Source organism: Tenrec ecaudatus, chromosome 2 (genome assembly GCF_050624435.1).
Source record: "Tenrec ecaudatus isolate mTenEca1 chromosome 2, mTenEca1.hap1, whole genome shotgun sequence".
Classification (NCBI taxonomy): Eukaryota; Metazoa; Chordata; class Mammalia; order Afrosoricida; family Tenrecidae; genus Tenrec; species Tenrec ecaudatus.
This window is the reverse complement of record NC_134531.1, coordinates 71409441-71427882: the sequence shown is the minus strand read 5'-3', so window position 1 is coordinate 71427882 and position 18442 is coordinate 71409441.

The following is an 18442-nucleotide window of genomic DNA, read 5'->3' as shown; positions in this document are numbered from 1 at the left end:
TTTTTCATTTTAACCCTGTCAAGACCACCAAACTATTATGGGATTTACTAATGGATCATCAAGGAACCCTGGTGGGATAGCATGTTATGAATTAGGCTGAAAATCTCAAGGTCGGCAATTTGGAACCACCAGCTGCATCTGGGGAAAAGAGGCTTTCTGTTCCTGTACAAATGCATGGCCTTGGACACACACAGTGGCAATTCTCCTCTGTCCAGTAGAGTGTGTGAGTTGGAATTGATTGAGTGGCAGGGAGGTTTTTGAAGAATGGCTGATCGCCATTCACAGCTTGAAAAGCACTAGTTAGTGCACGCCGACCGACTGCGATGCTGGCGTTGTCTTCTATGTCTTCCTATTGCTTTTACCAAATTATGCTTCAGAATTGCCCATTATCTATGTTTTCCTTTAAAAATGTCTCCAAGGACATACAAGTACACAGAAGACCTCTTTTTGCCACTTCATTTCCCTTTTCTGTCCATGTAGGAAATAACTCTAAAAAAAATGCACAGCAAATGTTAATAAATTTGCTCTGCATGGGGAGGGTAAAAGTCATTTATCTAAATGTTCTAATATCTATATATTATTTGTATAGAAATGAGATAAGCTTTTAAAATGACCATTGCTGAGGTTAGCCGCTGGGGCTTTTTAAAGACTGCTGAGTGCTTCTCGTGTGCTTCTATTAATTCTCTACTTTCCTTTTCAAGGTCATTCTCATTCTTCGGGAAAGATACTTAGGCTAATTTTTCTCCAATAGTTTAATTGTGATCCAGATATTATAACTCAATTTATCAACCCCTTTCCAGGAAAAAAACAAACCTAGGTATGATTTAATTAATAATCTTCTTATCAGATATTCTCAAATTAAGTTAAGCAGTCATGTATTCATGTTTGACGTAAATTCAGATTACTTAAGTAAGCAAAGAAGTTGTAGGTAGAACCTAGCTTTGAGCTTTTGACAGACATCAGTGTTGTGTAATATTTGGTTCTTGTCTTGGTCTCTTAGGGCTGTAATCACAAAATGCTACCAAAGGGGTAGCTCTAAAGAACAGAAGTCTACTATCTGAAGACTAGAAGTCTAAATCTAGGGCATTGTCAGGGCTCTCTCTCTCTCTCTCTCTCTCTCTCTCTCTCTCTCTCTCTCTCTCTCTCTCTCTCTCTCTCTCTCTCTCCCTCTGTCTTTCTCTGCCAACTTAGTTAGGGCTCTCTACAGAGACTAAAGCAATAAGATGGTAATAAGATATGCATATAGCAGGTTGGAAATTATGTATTGTATCCTAAGTTGGTAGAACAATCAGTAAGGGAGGGAGAGTGATTCTGGTAAACTGTTGAACATAGTCTGGAGAACAAAGCCTCCCTCAGAAAACCTCAGTTTTTCTCTTAAAGTGTTCAACTGATTAGATCAGGGCCACCCATCTAATTTCGTGGTGATCTGTTTTACTTAAGGCCAACTAATGTAAATACAAGGAGCCCTGCTGGTGTGATGGGCTACTCATTAAACTGCTGTTCACAAAGTTAGCAATTTGAATGCACCACCTGCCTTCTGTTCCTCTAAAGATGCAAAGTCTCAGAACCCCGGAGGGAGCAGTTTGGGCCCACTATGAGGGGGAGCTGACTCAGGGGTAGTGAGATATAAATACTCTCCTGAACCAAACCTCCGCCACCAAGTCGATTCCAACTCATAGTGACCCAATATAGGGTGTCCAAGGCTGTCTGTCTTTCAATTCCCTAAATTATATATATAATCAGTTTGCTCCTGTCAATTATCAGGAATTAGCTGATTTCTGTAGAAGCTAAAAGAATCAACTGACTAATAATGTATTAAATGCATCTTTAAGTCTTATATTTAAGTAAGAAATGTCATCTGTCACCCCAGGTACTCAGTTCATACAAGCTGTTAAGGTTCAAGAGTAATAAATCATGCATATGTTTATCAGATCTAGACTCACTTACTGGTGTTTAGTTGGGAGTTAGCAGTAATTTTCTTTTAACTGAGGACAATCTTGTGGACTTTATGTTCCACTTATTTAACCATTACTTATTTTACTTGTTAGACAATCATTGGCTATCATAGCTTGCGTGCTTTTTTATTTGAAGAATGCAGACACTATAACTTCTAACGTATTATTAGTTCAAGTTAAATTGTTGTTATTGTTGCTGTTGTTGGGTGATGCTGAGTCAGTTCTGACATCTAGCTACCTTATGTTTACCTAGATGTTGTCTGTCTTCCACACAGAAATGTAGGAACCTAGAAGGCAGAGCTTTTTGTCTATGTTAGTTTCTACCATCCAGAAGTACGCAGAACACTGCCTGCCAGCCCTCAATATTCTTCAGCAAATATTTAGTAAATGAATAGATGAAACCTGCACACAAAAGGGAAGTACAAGCTTTTTAAAAAAGTATTGTTACAGGAAGTACTTTAAAAACTAAGATTAACAATTGGACATCCCCATACAGAAGGGTCACAAGGAAGAGATGAGCCAGTCAGGGTATCACCAATGAAACATACAACTTTCCTCTATTTCTTTAATGCTTCCCCCGTCCCGCATCATGATCCCAATTCTACCTTACAAATCCAGCTAGACCAGAGCATGTACACAGGTACAGATAAGAGCTGGAAACACAGGGAATCCAGGACAGATAAACCCCTCAGGACCAATAATAAGAGTAGTGATACCAGGAGGGGAAGGGGAAAGTGGGAGAAAGGTGGAACCAATCACAATAATCTACATATAACCCCTTCCCTGGGGGATGGACAACAGAAAACTGTGTAAAGGAAGACATCGGTCGGTGTAAGACGTGACAAAATAATAATAATTTATAAATTATCAAAGGTTGTGAGGAGGGAGGATGGGGGAGGCAAGGGGGAAATGAGTTGATACCAAGGGCTCAAGTAGAAAGCAAATGTTTTGAGAATGATGATGGCAACAAATGTACAAATTGCTTGACACAATGGATGGATGGATGGATGGATTGTGGTAAGAGCTGTATGAGCCCCCAATAAAATGATGTAGGTAAAAGACCCACTAAGCTAAAATGGTAACGACCTGGAAAAGCTTACAGTTGCCCACTCAGATGTATGCCCCAAATGGGATGTGCTTTAAAGAAAGTGAATCTTGAGTGGTGAAATTTCAAACATTCTAAAGACCAGTGAAAGACTTATTTTAGAATCAGCGATCTTCTCAAATAAGATTGCACTGTAGCTTCTATATCATTATTACTGTACTTGTGGAAGCACATACAATATTTTTTTAAATCATTTTATTGGGGGCTTATACAGCTTTCATCACAATCCATACGTATATACATTGTGTCAAGCACATGTGCACATTTGTTGCTTGAAGCACATACAATATTGTGTGTTTCAATGGAAGGATGCAGTTGAGCACATTTATTTATTTAGGCACCTATTTTGTGCTCAAAGTTTCTAGGTGGCATAAATGGTTGGCACCAAAAGGTTGCAGATGCTAGTCCACCAGATGCATTTCAGAAGAAAAGACTGGTGAGCTACTCATGAAAAACTAGCCACTGAAAACCCTCTAGAGTGCAGTACTACCCTGACACATCTGGAAGCTCCAGGAGTTGAGTCAACTTGATGACAACTGATTGGTGGACCTGACTGGATTATTGCCTGTTTCTCCCTCATTATGATCCCTGGATTGCAAATCTCCATCTAAGTTTTTAGACACTATGTTAGGCCGGTTGTCTGGAGAAACAAATCCAGTGACACTCATATGTATGTAAGAAAGAGATTTATATAAGAAGTAATTCCATTTCCAGAAGGCAGCCCAGCCCAGTCCAACTGAAGTCCCTAAGTCCGGTGCCATTCCATAAGACCCTCTCAAGAATCACATAGCTGCAGGCTGATGACACTGAAAAGTAAAGCCGGAAGCTCAGAGGCTGGTGGATGCATTGTTCTGTGGATCCAAGGTCCATGGAAACACGGCAGGGCACTGGCAGCTCTCAGGGCAGTCGGCCCACAGGAGGCCACACTGGAGGCCGGCAGAGTCCCAACAAACAGGAAGGCAAAGAGGCAGAGAGAGAGCAAGACGTTCCCATTTCTCTTTATAAGAAAGCCACACCTCCAGGAGTCATCATCAGGTTGTGACCCGATGAACAGATTGGGCTGCACCGCTCCAAAAATACAAGTTAACACAAAACCATCCAACGACCACACAGAGCTTTGAGATATGTTGAAGGCCATTAAGACTCAGCCTTGAAATGGCTGAGAAGTCTCATGACCTATGTGTCAGTGTTTGCTGATTTCTTTTGCGACTTAATGTTTTGAACAGACTGTCAAGAACAAGAAAGTATGCAAAGTCTGGGAAAATAGGTTGTTTAATTTTCTCAAGGATGCCTGGCTTGGCAGAAGATAGAGTTGCTATGCGTATCAAATGTGCTTGCTTAACAATGAGATAATTAACCCTGGGTTGTTTCTGCGTGGATAAAAGGAGTATGTAGAATAAACTCAGGGCTTCAGTATTCACTGTTGCCCTCCCAATACTTTCTGTCTCTCTTTTTTTCCCTTAATCCTCAATCCCCCTTTCAGGACTGTTCAACTAGTCGGCTGGCTCTGACAGGGATATTATGGGAAAAAAACTGTTTATTAGACATATGATCTTAACAAAATGACCTAAACTCCCTAGTTCTTCTTTTCCTATGAAATAGACACAATAATCCCCACTCCACACACCCCCACCCCAGAGCTTTTGTAGTAGCTTTGGCAATGTGTCATTCAGATCTCCATTTAAGAAAGAACTTGCTGGCTAACCAAAATTCTAGGGTCAAAAGAACTCCAAATTCAGATATATTTTAATAGAAACCCGATTATTAAGTCTTAAACAGGAAAGAAAAGACAAAAAGAATCATCTGAATGAAGTAGGTCATCAGCAAAAGGCCATCATGATTTCCAAAGTGGCTACTTACATGGAGCATATAAGACAAAAAAATTGTCATAAAATTATGATTAGCATTTAGGTAGTTAGTTTATTGTGCCAACCTGGCTGATAAACACATGTGGGGTTAATTGAAGGGCGGAGGGACAAATGGCTCAGTGAGGCTTTCTAGTTCTCTGGTCTCTTGCTTTGTGATGGTTGGACCAGGGTGCAGCTGCCTTAGCCAGTTCCCTACTTCAGCTTGCAAGGCTCACTTCCTGCAAGACATCCCCAAGGAGAAGCCACATAGACCTACCCCAATGGAGCCCTGGGTGCTGGAGCAGCCATGTGGAAACCCGTGTCAGCGCTGAGATGCTTACACACTCACCGACTCAGCTTTCCTCCTGCAGTCGACATCCTTGCGTCTGTTTTGTGAGATGGAGGAGGACTTCATGGATTGGTGTTGGACATATGGGTTAATGTTGGACTTTTGGACTTGGGCAGCGCTAGGTTGGGATGTTTTCTTGATGTGCACTTAACCTTTATATATAAAACTCTCTCTTATACATGAGTTTCTGTGCATTTGTTTCTCTAAAGTACCCAGACTAACACAGCATCAATTCATCACAGAATGAACCATAAAAGTGGGAAGGGGACAATGATTAGGATATGTGTGTACACTATTACAAATTGTAAAAGATTGCAGGATTGGTTCAGGGTCCTCCAGCCGCACTAGTTTGGATGTGTGACTCATGACCATTAGATTCTGGTGCCCACATTTCCACTAAGGGTATGCACAGTCAAGTTCCTGAAGATGAGGCTGCCCTACTGCCCACTCCCTCGGCTGGTTAGGGGAATTTCAGCAATCTTCTTCTGAATTCAGCTTGAATTTGGGGCAGTTCCCTATTGGCGTACTGTTGCAACCACTATAGAAGGATATTGAGCCCAGTTTTCACTTCCGTGTGATATTAATGACAAGGTTCGATAATTTCCGCATTGTGAGCCACTTTTCTTTGGAATGGATATAAATATGGTTTGCTTCCAGTCAGTTGGCCAGTTAGCTGTCTTACAAATTTCTTGGCATAGATGAATGAGTGCTTCCTCAGCTCGTTGAAGCATTTCAGTTGGTATTCCATCAATTCCTGGAGCCTTGTTTTTGGCTTCATGCCTCCAATGCAGCTTGGATTTCTTTCTTCAGTATCATTAATTCTTGATCATATAATACCTTTTGAAATGGTTGGTTGCCAACCAGTTCCTTTTGGTAGCATGACTGTGTATCCCTTCTCTCTTCTTTTGATACTTCGTGCATCGTTCAATATCTGGCCATAGAATCACTCAATCTTCCAACTTGAGGTTTAAATATTTTCTTCAGACCCTGAGCACGTTCTTAACACTTGGTTTTCTAATTCGGGGTCTTTGCACATTTCTTTATAACATTTAGTTTGTCTTCTTGAGCTGCCCTTTGAAAATTTCTGTTCAGTGCTTTGACATCATTTCTTCCATTTGTGTTAACTAGTCCATGCTCAACAGCAAGTTTCAGAATCTCTTCAGACATCCTTTTTTTTCTTTTCAATCATTTTATTGGGGGCTCTCACAGCTCTTGTAACAATCCATACACCAATTGTATCAAGCACATTTGTACATATGTTGCCATCATCATTTTCTTTCTACTTGAGCCCTTGGTATCAGCTCCTCATTTTTTCCCCTCCTTCCCTCCCTCATGAACCCTTAATAGTTTTGTGTGTGTGTGTGTGTGTGTGTGTTTACATGTCTTACACTGACTGCTGTCTCCCTTCACCCACATTTCTGTTGTCTGTCCCCCTCGGGGGGATGGGAGGGAGGTAGTTAGTTTATTGTGCCAACCTGGCCAAAAAACACATGTGGGGTTAATTGAAGGATGGAGGGATAAATGGCTCAGTGAGTCTTGCCTTTCTAGTTCTCGGGTCTCTTGCTTAGTGATGGTCGCACCAGGGTGCAGCTGCCTTAGCCAGTTCCCTGCTTCGGCTGGCAAGGCTCAGTTCCTGCAAGATATCCCCAAGTAGAAGCCACATGGACCTACCCCGATGCAGCCCTGGGTGCTGGAACAGCCGTGTGGAGACCCCTGCCAGCACTGAGATGCTTACACACTCACTGACTCAGCTTTCCTCCCGCAGTTGGCATCATTGTGTGTGTTTTGTGAGATGGAGGAGGACTTTGTGGATTGGTGTTGGGTTAATGTTGGACTCGTGGGCTTGGGCAGCACGGGGTTGGGATGTTTTCGTGATGTGCACTTACCTTTTATATAAAACTCTCCCTTACACATATGAGTTTCTGTGGATTTATTTCTCTAATGTACCCAGACTAACACAGGGGGTTATATGTCAATTGTGATCGGTTCCCTCTTTCGCCTCCCACCTCCCCAGTACCCTCCTAGTATCGCTCCTCTCATTTTTGGTCCTGAGGGCAGACATCCATTTTTAACCTTTTGCGTCTCTCCTGCCTTCTTAATGACCTTTTTCTTTCTTCGTGTATGACGCACTTGATGTCCTCCCACAGCTCATGTCTTCTGTCATTAGTGCTCAATGCATCAAATGTGTTCTTGCGATGTTCTAGAAATTCAGGTGGGATAGACTCAAGGCTGTGCTTTGGCTCCTTGTTTTCTTTCTTCAGCCTTATCCTGAATGACCATATGAGTGATTGATGGTCTATTCTATGGTCTGGTTTTAGCTGCTGATATCGACATTTTTTGTCATATCTTCCCACAGAAATAATCAATTTTATTTCTGTGCATTCCATCTGGGAAAGCCCATATATATTAGTCACTTTTTTGCTGTTGAAAAAAAGATATGTTCTAGGAATAAGTCAGTGGTTTTATAAAATTCTATCATGCAATCCCCAGCTTCATTTCTATCACCAAGTCCATATTTTTCAAGTATTGCTCCTTCCTCTTTCTTATTTCCAACTTTTGCATTCCAAATAAGAATAAATATCAATACATTTTGATTGCATGTTTGATCAATTTCCAACTGAAGTCATTGGTAGAATTCTTTAATTTCTTCATCACTAACTTTTGTGGGTGGTGCTTACATTGAATAATAGTTGTATTGGTTGGATCTCATTGAAGACGGTTAAGTGTCATCTGATCACAGACAGCATAGCATTGTACTTCATGATGGATTAGCAAGATCCCTTCTGACCATGCATGTCAGTTTGTCATACTATGATGGCATTTGTGTTTCTGTGATAATGGAAGCTATGTTACTGGTATTTCAAATGCCAACAGGGTCACCCAAAGGGAACAGTGAAGCTTCCAGAGCAAGAACAGACTCGGTTAACAAGAAGGACCCAGCTCCTCACTTGGCAGGAAGAAGCTGCTGAACCCATATGCAGAGCTTCAAAGCCTTCTCAGATCCTGACGGCCTCAACCAAGGAGGCAGAACATACTCCTGGCAGATGGGCCCCTCCGGTCGGAGGGCATTTGAAATGGGTCTGAAGAGGGGCTGATTTCTTGGAGGCGAGTCGACCATGATGATGTGAGTCAGACAAAGCCTGTGGGATCGGAGACTTCGGGATTCTCTTTGCTAATGGGGCATGACTCAAGGTAAAGAGAAACAGCTGTAAAAATCTTCTAAGGATTGGAACTTGGAATGTGCGAAGCATGCGTTTAGGAAAAGTGGAAGTGGGCAAAAATAAAATGAAATGCATGAAAATCAATATCCGCAGCATTGGTGAACTGAAAAGGACTGGTATTGGCCATTTTAAATCAGAAAATCATAGGGAAGAATACAGTCAAGAGGAATGGGATCCCTCGGTAGTGTAAGGAGTCGACTGGCTTGCCCGTTGATCAAAAGGTTAGAGGTTTGAGTCCCACCCAGTGGTGCCTCAGCTTCCAAAGGTGCTGGGAGGCCAAGGCCTTCCTGACGTGTGTACTCCTGTGTGTCTCCCTAGTGTTCTCAGGGGAGAGGTCCTTCCCAAGCACCAACTGCTGGAAGCTTAATGGAGCAGCTCCACTCTGACACACATGGACCACCATGAGTTAGTCAACTTTAACTCAAGGTAACGATGGGGGTGGGGGTGGGGGTGGGGGTCAGGTTTGTATTGTGGTTTGAGGTTCTTCCTGTCTCAGCTTCACAGATGTTTTTCTTCCCCACACTTAACTGTATTTTAACATCTGCTTATCAGAAGACCCAATCTAATGCAGTCATTCTGCACATTCAGTGACACATCTGGCAGAGCGCCACAGTTAGGTTTTCTTAAGCTTCCCTTGTCGGACTCCAGTTAATGAAGTCACAGAAAGGTGAACCATCACAAACCATGGGTCCTCAGGGAAACGGCTGGGGGGTTAGTCTCCAGTCCTGACAGATGAATTAACATTCATTAGCTCAATCTAATTCCTCAAAGCCCACCAACCTAGCAGAGCAGGGGGGGGGGGAGAGTGGGGGATGGGGGGGGTGTCCCAGGAATGTGTTGGAAGGGACACAGACTCCAGGCTCTGTCACTACAACAGAAATGCCAAAATCCCTCGTCTTTTTCCTGTAATTTGATTTGAGTAATTGAATGTTCAATTCTGGAATCCTGACAAGCATCAGCAAATTAGGAGGATGGTTTCCAATGCTTGAGGCCGGAATACCATATCGGTGGATTTAGCAACAAGAGACCACAACATGAATTCCCACTAAGCGCGAATGCAGTACTTAACCAACGTCTCCTTTCCCCAGAGTCTGCTAGGAGTCGTACAAGATCGAGAATGTTCCCACTCCTGGCACCTTGGGGACATCAGAAACATTGGCCAGTTGCGGCCTTCCTGCAGGGTCTTTGGTTTAACCAGCTGAAATTGGTTTTGCTCCTTTGTTTTCCACCGAGGACGGGAGGAGTGGGCAGAAATCAATTGAGTTTGTTTTGTGGTAAACATTTCTGCTGGGAAATGACTGCTGTGGGTTGCCACAGCTTCCGTGGGAAGGTTCATTAAATCATGCTCCTGCTGACTGGCATTTAGTCAGTGGGTGCCTTTAATCAGCAATGCCTTTTCCAAATGTTTGATTAAAAACAAAGTTAAGATATTTTGTCGCCCCACTCACTAATGGTGCCCGCAGCCAGGGTCATCAGCCTTCCACACCAGCAGACTGGGCTGGCTGGCATTAGCCGGCCAGTTTCCTTCAGGGTCTCTGTGGGAGTCGTGACTTCTTCATCTTGTTTCCTGGGCTGCTGGAACAGTTCTGTTGGTAATAGCTGATTCGGAAGTCAGGGAGGGAGCTCCCCAGTGGGGGGTGGGGCATGCCTTGTTTTCCTGGAGCACAGGCAACGGAGGGTCACATGACCTCTATCTGTTGTGTCGCTGCTGACTTGTGTTATTAGACTTCAGAATTACAGGATATGAAAATAAATAAATAAATGAATCAAAGAATTACAGGATATGCAGTGCCTCTGGTGGCTGTCTCTGCTGCGAGGAGTTTGATACGGGAAGATTTCTTAGGACTCTGAAAGAGGATTGTGTAAGTTCACTTTCCCGAAAGGCAACATTATGGAAAAGGGCAATAGCAAAATGGCTCATGAGATATTAAGCACTGTGATGCCTTAACTGTACGAGGAAACTTAAACGGCAGGGTCACGAACTGGCACCACTGTTCTGGTTAATACGCTGAGCGGCCAATGGCACGCAGGATTAAGGCGGAGACTAGTGAACTGTATTCGTTTACAGCGGCTGTTGTAACAAGTTAGCTCCAAATTGTTGTTGTTGGGTGCTGTGGAGTCAGTTCTGGCCCATCAAGACCAAGTGCACAACAGCAAGACCCACTGCCCAGTCCTGCACCATCCTCACAATTGTGCCTAAGCCTGAGCCCATTGTTGAACCCACCATGACAATCCATCTTACTAGAGCCTTCAAACCACGCACATTAAAGCTCTGGACGTCAGAAATCTGAGGTGGGTTTCTCTGGGTTAAAATCAAAGTGTCAGCACGTCTGTGAGTCTTCAGGAGGCTCCTGGAGGAGAAGCTGCCTCCTTGTCTTTTCCAGCTTCTGTAGGGTCGCGATCAGATGGAATCGAGTGGATCACCCTGAGAGTGGCTTCCTGCATTTCTTGGCTCACAATCCCAGCCTGCAACTCCAACATTCCAGACTCAGCCTCCATTGTTCCATCTACCCTGCTGCTTCCCTCATTCCCTTATAAGGACCCTTAGGCTGATCCTGAGCCAGCCCACAGGGTCATCTGCCCATCTTGACATCCTTCGTTTAGTCGCACCCCTCTTTCCAGGTAAAGTATTACAGTCACAGCTTCCTGCTATTAGAGTATCTTTGGGGACCTGTTACTCTACCTCCCTGTTAAGGGACTTGCTACTTCTGTCCTGCCCACCCACCCCTGCCAATGTCAGAGTTGTTTCAAACCCCTTTTGTTGTGGGAAGATAAAACAGCAATGCAGAGGTGGGCGCTCAGAGACACAGAATCCCATCTTCCATTGTCAAATGCAATTTCCGTTACTCGGGCAATGGCCGCTTTTAAAGGACCATAAGGATCATTACCCCCCTGGGTGGAACAGACTGATTGTTGTTATTGGTTCTCTAGGAATTGTTTTCTTTGCTTGGAATTAATGTATGGAAGATAAGAATGCTAAGTTAAGACATTAGTTGGTTTTGCTTTTGTGATTTGGCAGTATTTTTGGTATGTGAGTGATGTATTAATCCTGTCTTACCATCAAAGGTTTAGTACATGCTCCTCCCACATGTACTACATGATGGCACTCTTACTGAACAACATGCTGCTTTGTGCCTAGCTCGTAGATTGTTTTCCAAAGACGATGCTAAGAAAATTGTCAGACTGGTAGCATATAGCCACGTAGGACCTTCTTCCTTAAATCGCTTCTGTTGATTCAGTATGTTGTTTGCCTTTGACCGTTTGTCTGGTTCGCATAGGATCCCTATGGTTACAACTTTAGGAGATCTCCAGAGTTGTGGCATCTTCTTGACATCAACTTTTGTTTGCTTATTTCTTGTAGGGTCTAGACAGTCAACATAATGTTATTAGATATCTTAGGATGGTGGCCAAGTGCCTAAGAAACTGGCACAATTAAATACAAGCCATAAGAAACCAGTAAACTATTCACAACAACAAGAAGATGGGAGCAACCTAAACACCCATCAGTGGAAGATTGAATCAATAAACGTTGGTACAGACACACAATGGAAGACTATGCGTCCTTAAAAAATAAGGAAACTGTGGAATATCTCATGACATTCGACATGGTGTTTGGAGGACGTGTGGGTCAGAACTGACTTGATGGCACCTAACAACAACAACACACAGAGGGATGTTAGTCAATCATAAAAGGTCAAATATTGTATGAGACAATTGTTATTTAAAAAACCAAGAAAATGTTTTCATACCAAAAGAAACAGATTTTTGATGGTAACTGGAGATAGGAGGGGAAGAGAGAGAAAGAGACACAGTATGTCAGAGAGTAGACAGGTTAACTTGGGTAATGGGAAAGATAATATACTCTAAGAGGGCGATCGGGGAGGAAATGGGAGACTCCACGGCAAGATCTTGGGAAGTTTGATAAATTGTTTTATTGAATATAAAAGCAATCCTCTGTTATGGAAACCTTCAATTAATTCACAATAAAAAGTTAAATTTTAAAAAGAAACAAACAATTTATTTTTGTTATGCCCACTCTTAGACTTTCATCCTTAGGAATGAAAGCTTTGTGGGGCTTATCCTAAATCTTTCACTTTATTAAAAATATAAATTTCAAGGATTGCAGCCTTCCAGAAGGAAGGTAAAAGGAATCAGAGGAAAGATCTAAGGAAAAAAAGCTATGGATAGAGGTAGGATAGGTGCGTACATATGTGAAAACATATGTAAATACATTAATTCATTAAAATAGAGGTATTGACCTATGTACATATATTTATAAGGCAATACACTGAGATAGTAAATTAATTTGGGGCCTCTGCTCATGTACTCCCTCAATACAAGAACATTTTGTTCTAACAACCTGGCATTCTGTGATGCTCACCCTCCAGGCACAATCACTGAAGACAAAATGCGTGCATAAGCAAATGTGGTGAAGAAAGCTGATGGTGCCTGACTATCAAAAGATATAGTGTTTGGGGTCATAAAGGCTTGAAGGTAAACAAGCAGCCATCTAGGTCAGAAGCAACAAAGCCAACATGGAAGAACACACCAGCCTGTGTAATCACAAGGTGCCGAAGGGATCAGTTATCAGGCATCAAAGAACAAAAAACTATATCACTGTGTGCTCACCTTCATAATACGATCACTGAAGACAAATTGGTGCATAAGCAAAAATTGGTGCGAAGAAAGCTGATGGTGCCCAGCTATTAAAATATATAGTGTCTGGGGTCTTAGGCTTGAAGGTAAACAAATGGCCATCTAGCTCAGAAGCAACAAAACCCACATGGAAAAAGCACACCAGCCTGTGCAATCACAAGGTGTTGAAGGGATCCGGTATCAGACATCATCAGAACAAAAAAATCTTATCATAGTGAATCGGGGGGGAGTGCAGAGTGGAGACCCAAAACCCATTTGTAGGCCACTGGAGATCCCCTTGCAGAGGGGTTTTGGGGAGGAGATGAGCCAGACAGGGTGAGATGTAGGAATGATGAAAAATATATTTCCTCTAGTTCCTAAATGCTTACCGCCCCCCACTATCATGATCCCAATTCTACCTTGCAAGTCTGGCTAAACCAGAGGATGTACACTGGTACAGATAGGAACCAGAAACACAGGGAATCCAGGGCGGATGATCCATTCAGGACCAGTGGTGTGAGTGGTGATACTGGGAACGTAGAGGGAGGGTGGGTTGGAAAGGGGGAACCGATAACAAGGATCTACATGTGACCTCCTCCCTGGGGGACGGACAACAGAAAAGGGGGTGAAGGGAAATATTGGACAGGGCAAGATATGATAAAATAATAATTTATAAATTATCAAGGTTTCATGAGGGAGGGGGAAGCTGGGAGGGAGGGGAAAAATGAAGACCTGATGCCAGGGGCTTAAGTGGGGAGCAAATGTTTTGAGAATGATGAGGGCAATGAATGTGCAGATGTGCTTTACACAATTGATGTATGTATGGATTGTGATAAGAGTTGTATGAGCCTCTAATGAAACGAAGAAAAAAAAGCCAGATCACACACACACAAAAAATGTCCACTATATTGCAACCCAGAAAGGTTTTATTTCTCAGAAAAGATGCACACTCTATTAAGAGCCTGCACTCTGTGTAACAGAACAAGGGGAGCAGAGAATTGAAGTCACTGGAGAATACCAAAAGTAGACTGTGGGGCCAGGACCTGGCACCCGTGAGACTCAACCAGAAAACACTCCTAAAGGTCAACAAACAGATCTGGAACTATATATAACCTTTCTTTTTTTGGTCATTGTTCTTTTTGCTGTTATTTTTGTTGTTGTTTTGTATTTTTGTTACTTTGTTTTGCTCTGTCATGTTTTTGTGCATATTATTATCTCTGCATGTCTATCTAGATAAGATAAGCAGCATAAACAATCTGGAGGAGAAAACAATGGGACCTGTGGTTCCAGGGGGACATGGGAGAAGGGGGAAGGGGGAAAGGAAGTGGGTGCTAACATACCCGGGACAAGGGAATAACAACTGATCTAAAATCAATGGCAAGGAGGGTGTAGGAGGCCTGGTAGGGCTTGATCAAGTGCAATGTAACTGAGAGAAATTACTGAAACCCAAATGAAGGCTGAACATGATAGTGGGACAAGAAGAAAGTAAAAGGAAATAGAAAAAAGAACTAGGAGGTAAAGGGCATTTATAAAGGTCTAAATGCAGACATGTACATATGTAAATGTATTTACTGCATATACTCAGGTTTGGCTTATACACGGGTCAGTGGTACACCAGCCAGGTATAACATCTCATGGGTGATTGCCGTTCCTCTGCTGTTCATTCAAAGCCCCACTGACCCTGCAGGGCTTTGGATGTTTGCTTACTCACATCTAACCAATCAGAGCCATCCTATGATGTGGACAGCTCCAATTCTCAGAAGCACCCGTAGTGATTCACTTACACCAGCAGCTGAACTGGTAAGGACGTGTCTGTGGCTGCGCTCCGTCTCTCCCCTCTGGTCTCTGTGTTAATTCACATCCTGCATTTCCCACCCTAGGCTTATACTTGAGTCAATCAATTTTTCTGGTTTCCCAGGTAATAATTAGGTACCTCGGCTTATACTCGGGTCAGCTTATATTCGAGTATATGCGGTATATATGACGATGGGAGAATAGATCTATGTAAATATATTTATAGGTTTAGTATTGAGGTAGCAGATGGACATTGGGCCTCTACCCAAGTACCCCCTCAATGCAAGAATACTTTGTTCTATTAACCTGACATTCCATGATGCTCACCTTCTCTATATGATTACTGAAGACAAGGCGGGTACATAAGCAAATGTGATGATAGCTGTTGGTGCCCAGCTATCTAAAGATATAGCATCGGGGGTCTTTGAGCCTTGAAGACAAACAGGTGGCCATCTAGCTGAGAAGCAGCAAAGTCCACATGGAAGAAGCACGCCAGCCTGCATGATCATGAGGTGTTGATAGACCAGATATCAGGCATCAAAAACACAGAACAAAAAGTCATATCATGGTGAATGAGGAAGAGTGTGAAGTAGAGACCCAAAGCCCCTCTATAGGCAACTATACATCCCCTTACAGAAGAGTCACAAGGAAGAGATGAGTCAGTCAGGGTTCAGTATAGCACCGATGAAACATACAACTTTCTTCTACTTCTTTAATGCTTGTTCCCTGCCACTATCATGACCCCAATTCTACCTTACAAATCTGGCTAGACCAGAGCATGTACACTGGTACAGATAAGAGCTGGAAGCACAGGGAATCCAGGACAGATTAAACCCCTCAGGACCAATATGAGAGTAGCCATACCAGGAGGGTGAGGGAAAGGTGGGGTAGAAAGGGGGAGCCGATTATAAGGATCTACATATAACCCCCTCCCAGGGGAGACGGACAACAGAAAAGTGGGTGAAGGGAGGGAGGCATCAGACAGTGTAAGACATGAAAAAATAATAATTTATAAATTATCAAGGGTTTGTGAGAGTGGGAGGGGAAAATGAGGAGCTGATATCAAGGACTCAATTAGAAAGAAAATGTTTTGAAAATTATGACAACAGCAAAAGTACAAATGTGCTTGACACCATGGATGGCTGTATGAATTGTGATAAGAATTGTACGTGCCCCCAATAAAATTATTTTTTTATAAAGGAAGAAGAGCCGGCACTCTAGTTTATATAGTCATTCACGATTTTGCGTGCCCTAGAAAAGCAACTGGATTGTGGCTCGAGAAGCTGCCATGACATTTGTGCATAAAGCTGTCGAGCCTAACTATTTGGAACGATAAGCAGAGTGGCCATTTCCCTGCGTTAGACTTCCCAGTGTACAGATCCATGCACATGAATGGGCATGTGCAGTGTCTGCCTTTTCTCATGAAGTCATCAAATGTAAACGTTATGTTTCTTTCCCTGTCTTTCCTCTGTATCAAACCAGAACTGATGTTTATCAAGTTCACCCTTGCTCCCAGCACTCTCCCCTTTCATAAACAGGAACACAAAGCCCTCGCTCTTTCCCTTAGTGGTCCCTGATTCTCCAAGGGGACGGCTTTGTTTGTTTGTTAATGCGATTGTGCAGTTTTGAGCTGTCCGGGGAAGCTCTCCTCACATCCAGGCAACCACTCTTAGCTCCTGCTGGACAGAGACCTCTGAAGAGGTTCCAGGTCTTCCAGAACATCGCTGTTAGTTAAAAGTATGCATTCCCGAGCCACGTTGTGTTGTCGCTTAGCAGAGGAAGAAAGTGTTGGTAGGTTGCCTTCCAGAACATGAACCCCCTCGTCGCCTTGCCTTGATGGTAAAGATACACTCGCCCCTTCCCAAGAAATGATGCTTTGGACATGGGGCCCTATCTAGGGGCAAATTGCTAATTGGTAAGTAAGCATAACTAAACCTGTATTTACCTTGCTTACTATGTTCATGTCATGGGCTGTAAATTTGAAATGAGATTTTGAATCTATAGGAAGGTGCTCTGGGATTGGGAGAAAGACAAATGCTTGCCATATCAAGAAACAGAATCTTGGATGTGGTTTGGTGAAACCTATGTGAAACTACTCACTATAGATTAGTATGTACACAGAAGTCAGGTTGTGCTTACCTTACTGAGTAATCCAGCCCTGTCCCCCTCAGGTGACGTGAGGTGCTGCCCTTTTAGAGAGACCTATCTTTCACATATCGATCTCTTTAGACGGGGTGGAAGAAAATGAACAATTTCCTTCCCCATCTTCTCTCTCTCTCTGTTGCTGTTTACACACACATAGAGTTGTGAACCACCCACGTTTGGAGACACTGGGGTGCTCCAGTGATACCCTCCCACACCCACACCCACCTCTCCATCCCCAAGCTAACAGGCACCTTGAGACTCTGTTTCATCTGGGTCATTTTAATAATCCTAAAATCGAGTAAACAGGATAGCTAATAGAAACAAACACAAATATGGAGGAGTAGCAAAGCAACTGACCTGTAAATAATCATTAAAACTCACAAATACATGGAAATTGGGACACCAGAATAAGAAATGTCACCCTATCCTATCTATGTAACTCTATCACTGCCCTGGCTCCATTCCCATAAACTCAGTGTTGGCATAGACAACATAATCTAAATATATTTTGAGTCTTCGGGACTTGTTCTCAGGGCATTAATTATAAGACTTTATTTCATTTGGCTCATAGCTAAAAATTAAACAACAGGTTTTGGAATAGTTCCTTGGTATAAAAATCACACATCAATGTCTCCTTAATTTTTTATTTATGATCTATTACAGATAAAAGGTAGTATACCAATAAAGCTTTCCTAAAGAAACACTTATACGGGTCCAATTGTTGGTTAAGATTTCAAGCTCAGCATTTTATAACAAGTATCCAAAGAGGAAGCAATAGTGGTTATTTCTTCCCATTTAGAAATAATGTTTTATACTTTGTTAAAGAAAAATTGATGGCATTTTATATGAACTGAGACACATTTCCAATTGAGAAATGAGACATCGTTTCCATTGGGAATCTGAAACTGAGTTCCCATTGGCAGGACAAACCTGCTCAGGGACGCGGGGAGATTTGTAGGAGTCAGAAGGCACACACTTTGGCAATGGCTATGTCAATAAGATCAAATGCACTATTTGAGCAAAAGTGGAAAGGAGCACAATTTAGTATTCTGTAGTTTTTATTCTTTGCACTGTTGCCCATAATTTATTATAATTCACATATTTAAATGTCTTTGCATGGCCACTAAAGCACAAATAAACAGCATTTCCCACTGCTCATCTGTCATTTTGTTGTTAGTATTGTGACCTGCATGATGCTGTGAGCCTGAGTTGATTGATCACACCTGAATTTAAAGACTAGCTGAGGAACAAATGTGACACATTAAATCCCAGTGACCAGAGACCAAATGAGATGATGTCAAGGATACCATAAATGGAAAAAGATCATAAAAACCCAGGGAAGAAAGAAAAGACAAGCATAAATGTCAGAAAAAACTTTGAAACTTGCTCTG